This window comes from Arachis hypogaea, chromosome 2 (genome assembly GCF_003086295.3).
Source record: "Arachis hypogaea cultivar Tifrunner chromosome 2, arahy.Tifrunner.gnm2.J5K5, whole genome shotgun sequence".
Taxonomy (NCBI): domain Eukaryota; kingdom Viridiplantae; phylum Streptophyta; class Magnoliopsida; order Fabales; family Fabaceae; genus Arachis; species Arachis hypogaea.
This window is the reverse complement of record NC_092037.1, coordinates 44777990-44784400: the sequence shown is the minus strand read 5'-3', so window position 1 is coordinate 44784400 and position 6411 is coordinate 44777990. Positions and strand designations below refer to the sequence as shown.

Genomic DNA, 6411 nt, shown 5'->3' with positions numbered 1-6411 from the left:
AAGTGTGATTCATGTTTGAGAGCACCAAGTCTTTGGAGCCATTGTTGATGATCACAATTTCGCTTACCAAGTTTTTGGCGCCGTTGCCGGGGATTGTTCGAGTATGGACAACTGACGGTTCATCTTGTTGCTCAGATTAGGTAATTTTCTTTTTTATTATCTTTTCAAAACTTTTTCAAAAATCAAATCTTTTTTATTTTTATCCTATGATTTTTGAAAATTTAAAAATATTTTTCAAAAATCTTTTTCTTAATTTTATCTTTATTTTCGAAAATTATGCTAACAATTAATGTGATTGATTCAAAAATTTGAAGTTAAGTTACTTTCTTGTTAAGAAAGGTTCAATCTTTAAATTCTAGAATCTTATCTTTTAGTTTCTTGTTAGTTAAGTAATTAATCTTAATTTTAAAAATTAAATCTATCTTATCTTATCTTTTATATCATATCTTTTTCAAAATTTTATCTTTTTAAAAAATTTGATTTTAAAATATCTTTTCTAACTTCTTATCTTCTTATCTTTTCAAATTTGATTTTCAAATCTTTTTTCAACTAACTAATTAACATTTTGTTTGTTTCTTATCTTTTTCAAAACCCCCTAACTACTTTTCCCTCTCTAATTTTCGAAAATATCTCATCCCTTTTTCAAAATTCTTTTTAAATTAACTAATTGTTTTGAATTTTAATTTTAATTCTATCTCACCTTTAATTTTCGAAAATCATTAACTCCTTTTCAAAATTAATTTTGAATTCTCTCTCTCTCATCTTTTTCTATTTATTTATTTATTTACTAACACTTCTCTTCACCTCTCTTCATCTCCAATCACTACCTCTATCCTTACCCTTGTGTTTGGATTATTTCTTCTTCTTAATCCTTATCCCCTTTCTTCTTCTACTATTAATAAGGATCTTCTTTATTGTGACATAGAGGATTCCTCTTCTTTTTTGTTCTCTTCTCTTTCATATGAGCAGGAACAAGGAAAAAGGCACTCTTGTTGAAGCTGATCCTGAACCTGAAAGGACTCTGAAGTGGAAACTAAGAGAAGCTAAATTACAACAATCCAGAGGCAACCCTTCTGAAATTTTCGAACAAGAGAAGGAGATGGCAGCCTAACCCAACAACAATAATGCAAGGAGGATGCTTGGTAATTTTACTAAACCCACGTCCAAGTTTGATTGAAGAAGCATCTCAATTCCTGCCATTGAAGCAAACAATTTTGAGCTGAAACCTCAATTAGTTGCTCTAATGCAGCAGAACTGCAAGTTTCATGGACTTCCATCTGAAGATCCTTACCAGTTTTTAACTGAGTTATTGCAGATTTGTGAGACTGTTAAGACGAATGGAGTAGATCCTGAAGTCTACAGGCTCATGCTTTTCCCTTTTGCTATAAGAGACAGAGCTAGAACATGGTTGGACTCACAACCTAAAGATAGCCTGGACTCCTGGGATAAGTTGGTCACGGCCTTCTTGGATAAATTCTTTCCTCCTCAAAAGCTGAGCAAGCTTAGAGTGGATGTTCAGACCTTCAAGCAAAAAGATGGTGAATCCCTCTATGAAGCTTGGGAAAGATACAAGCAGATGACCAAAAAGTGTCCTTCTGACATGTTTTCAGAGTGGACCATATTAGATATATTCTATTATGCTCTATCTGAGTTTTCCAAGATGTCATTGGACCATTCTGCAGGTGGATCCATTCACCTAAAGAAAACGCCTGCAGAAGCTCAGGAACTTATTGACATGGTTGCAAATAACCAATTCATGTACACTTCTGAGAGGAATTCCGTGAATAATGGGATGCCTCAGAGGAAGGGAGTTCTTGAAATTGATGCTCTGAATGCCATATTGGCTCAGAACAAAGTGTTGACTCAACAATTCAACATGATTTCTCAAAGTCTGAATGGATGGCAAAATGCATCCAACAGCACTAAAGAGGCATCTTCTGAAGAAGAAGCTTATGATCCTGAAAACCCTGCAATGGTAGAGGTAAATTATATGGGTGAACCTTATGGGAACACCTATAATTTATCATGGAGAAATCATCCAAATTTCTCATGGAAGGATCAACAAAAGCCTCAACAAGGCTTTAATAATGGTGGAAGAAATAGGCTCAGCAATATCAAGCCTTATCCATCATCTTCTCAGCAACAGACAGAGAATTATGAACAAAATACCTCTAACTTAGCAAATTTAGTCTTTGATCTGTCTAAGGCCACTTTAAGTTTCATGAATGAAACAAGGTCCTCCATCAGAAATCTGGAGGCACAAGTGGGCCAGCTGAGCAAGAAGGTCACTAAAACACCTCATAATGCTCTCCCAAGCAATACTAAAGAGAATCCAAAAAGAGAGTGCAAGGCAATTGATATAATAAATATGGCCGAATGCAAGGAGGAGGGGGAGAACATGAATCCCAATGAGGAAGACATCATGGGACGTCTCTCAAGTAAGAAGGAGTTTCCTATTGAGGACCTAAAGGAATCTGAGACTCATATAAAGACCATAGAGATTCCATTAAATCTCCTTCTGCCATTCATGAGCTCTGAAGATTATTCGTCCTCTAAAGAGGATGAAGATGTAACTGGAGAGCAAGTTGCTCAATATCTAGGAGCCATCATGAAGCTGAATGCCAAGTTATTTGGTAATGAGACTTGGGAAGGTGAACCTCCCTTGCTCATTAGTGAACTTGATACATGGGTTCAACAAACTCTACCTCAAAAGAAACAAGATCCTGGGAAATTCTTAATACCCTGTACCATAGCCACCATGACCTTTGAGAAAGCTCTGTGTAACCTAGGGTCAGGCATAAATCTTATGCCACTCTCTGTAATGGAGAAGCTGGGGATCATTGAGGTACAGCCTGCCTTATTCTCATTACAATTGGCAGACAAGTCAGTAAGACAAGCTTATGGATTAGTAGAGGACGTGTTAGTAAAGGTTAAAGGCCTTTACATCCCTGGTGATTTCATAATCTTAGACACTAGAAAGTAGGTGGATGAATGCATCATCCTTGGAAGACCTTTCCTAGCCACAACAAAAGCTGTGATAGATGTTAACAGAGGAGAATTAGTCCTTCAATTGAATGGGGACTACCTTGTGTTTAAGGCACACGGCTATCCTTCTGTAACAAGGGAGAGTAAGCATACAGAGCTTCTCTCAGTACAGAGTCAAACAGAGCCCCCACAATCAAACTCTAAGTTTGGTGTTGGGAGGCCACAACCAAACTCTAAGTTTGGTGTTGAATCCCCATAACCAAACTCTAAGTTTGGTGTTGGGACTACACAACATTGACCTGATCACCTGTGAGGCTCCATGAGAGCCCACTGTCAAGCTATTGACATTAAAGAAGCGCTTATTGGGAGGCAACCCAATTTTTATTTATCTAACTTTATTTTTTATTTTATTGTTCTTTTATGTTTTATTATGTTCATGATCATGTGGAGTCACGAAAAAAATATTAAAATTAAAAATAGAATCAAAAATAGCAGAAGAAAAATCACACCCTAGAGGAAGGACTTATTGGCGTTTAAATGCCAGTAAGAAGCATCTGGCTGGCGTTCAACGCCAGAACAGAGCATAGATCTGGCGTTGAACGCTAGAAACAAGCAACACCCTGGCGTTCAAACGCCAAGAATGCACCCTGAGGAGAGCTGGCGCTGAACGTCAGAAACAAGCATGGAACTGGCGTTCAACGCTAGAAACATGCTGCACATGGGCGTTGAACGCCCAGAACATGCATCACTTCGGCGTTTAAACGCCAGAATTGCATGGAAAGGCAATTTACATGCCTAATTGGTGCAGGGATGTAAATCCTTGACACCTCAGGATCTGTGGACCCCACAGGATCATCTCAGGATCTGTGGACCCCACAGGATCCCCACCTACCATATTCTCACCCTACCTCCTAATAATCCTATAACACACTTTCCCCAAAACCCTTCACCAATCACCTCAATTTCTCTTCCCAGTTACCCCCTTCACCACTCACATCCATCCACTCTTCCCCATAAATCCCACCTACCTTCAAAATTCAAATTTCTTTCCCACCCAACCCACCCTAAATGGCCGAACCTACTCCCTCTCCCCTTACTATATAAACCCCTCCATTCTTCTTCATTTTCACACAACACAACCCTCTCTTATCCTTCTTGGCCGAATACACCTCTCCCCCTCTCCTCCATATTTTCTTCTTCTTCTTCTTCTCTTCTTTCCTCTCTTGCTTGAGGGCGAGCAATATTTTAAGTTTGGTGTGGTAAAAGCATAAGCTTTTTGTTTTTTCATTACCATTGATGGCACCTAAGGCCGGAGAAACCTCTAGAAAAAGGAAAGGGAAGACAAAAGATTCCACCTCCGAGTCATGAGAGATGGAAAGATTCATCTCCAAAGCCCATCAAGACCACTTCTATGATGTTGTGGCCAAGAAGAAGGTGATCCTCGAGGTCCCTTTCAAGCTCAAGAAAAATGAGTATCCAGAGATCCGACATGAGGTCCAAAGAAGAGGTTGGGAAGTTCTAACCAACCCCATCCAACAAGTCGGAATTTTAATGGTTCAAGAGTTCTATGCCAATACATGGATCACTAGGAACCATGATCAAAGTAAGAACCCGAACCCAAAGAATTATCTTACAATGGTTCGGGGAAAATACTTAGATTTTAGTCCGGAAAATGTGAGGTTGGCGTTCAACTTGCCCGTGATGCAAGGAGATGCACGCCCCTACACTAGAAGGGTCAACTTTAATCAAAGGTTGGACCAAGTCCTTATGGACATATGTGTGGAAGGAGCTCAATAGAAAAGAGATTCCAAAGGCAAGCCGGTTCAACTAAGAAGACTGGACCTCAAGCCTGTGGCTAGAGGATGGTTGGAGTTCATCCAATGCTCCATCATCCCCACTAGCAACCGATCTGAAGTTACTATGGATCGGGCCATCATGATTCATAGCATCATGAATGGAGAGGAAGTAGAAGCTCATGAAGTCATCTCCCATGAATTCTACAAAATAGCCGATAAGCCTTCTAATTTGGCAAGGCTAGCTTTTCCTCATCTTATTTGCCATCTATGTTACTCAGCTGGAGTTATCATAGAAGGAGACATCCTCATTGAGGAGGACAAGCCCATCACTAAGAAAAGGATGGAGCAAACAAGAGAGCCCACTCATGGAACCCAAGAGACGTATGAGGAAGCTCATCACCAAGAAATCCCGAAGATACCTCAAGGGATGCACTTTCCTCCCAACAATTATTAGGAATAACTAAACACTTCCTTAGAAGATTTGAGTTACAATGTGGATCAATTAAGGGTGGAACATCAAGAGCACTCCATCATTCCCCATGAAATTAGAGAAGATCAAAGAGCAATGAGGGAAGAGCAACAAAGGCAAGGAAGGGACATAGAAGAGCTTAAGGACATCATTGGCCCTTCAAGAAGAAGACGCCACTAAGGAGGATTCATTCCTTGTTCTTATTTTTTTTTGTTTTTCGTTTTTTGTTTATTATCTATGTTTTGTGTCTCTACTTCATGATCATTAGTATGAAATAACTATGTCTTAAAGCTATGAATAAATTCCATAAATCCTTCACCTCTCTTAAATGAAAAATGTTTTTAATTCAAAAGAACAAGAAGTACATAAATTTCGAAAATTGTCCTTGAATTTAATTTAATTATATTAATGTGGTGACAATACTTTTTGTTTTCTGAATGAATGCTTAAACAGTGCATATTTTTTATCTTGTTGTTTATGAATGTGAAAATTGTTGGCTCTTGAAAGAATGATGAACAAAGAAAAAATGCTATTGATAATCTAAAAAATCATGAAATTGATTCTTGAAGCAAGAAAAAGCAGTGAAAAAGCAAAAGCTTGCGAAAAAAATGGCAAAAAAATCAAAAAGAAAAAGAAAAAGCAAGCAGAAAAATCCAACAGCCCTTAAAACCAAAAGGCAAGGGTAAAAAGGATCCAAGGCTATGAGCATCAATGGATAGGAGGGCCCAAGGAAATAAAATCCAAGCCTAAGCGGCTAAATCAAGCTGTCCCTAACCATGTGCTTGTGGCATGCAGGACCAAGCGAAAAGCTTGAGACTGAGTGGTTAAAGTCGTGATCCAAAGCAAAAAGAGTGTGCTTAAGAGCTCTGGACACCTCTAACTGGGGACTTTAGCAAAGCTGACTCACAATCTGAAAAGGTTCACCCAGTCATGTGTCTGTGGCATTTATGTATCTAGTGGTAATACAGGAAAACAAAATGCTTAGGGCCACGGCCAAGACTCATAAAAGTAGCTGTGTTCAAGAATCAACAAACCTAACTAGGAGAATCAATAACACTATCTGAAATTCTAAGTTCCTATAGAAGCCAATCATTCTAAACTTCAAAGGAAAAAGTGAGATGCCAAAACTGTTCAGAAACAAAAAGCTATAAGTCCCGCTCA

At 38.6% G+C, this 6411-nt stretch overlaps 1 non-coding gene across 1 annotated transcript; it reads right to left on the bottom strand.

Annotated features, from left to right (window-relative positions):
• Positions 1-1498: 1498 nt before the first annotated feature.
• LOC112764378 (small nucleolar RNA R71) lies at positions 1499-1602 on the bottom strand. The gene has a single exon (XR_003183129.1). It is a non-coding gene; the product is annotated as a small nucleolar RNA R71 (small nucleolar RNA).
• Between the last annotated feature and the right edge of the window lie 4809 nt (positions 1603-6411).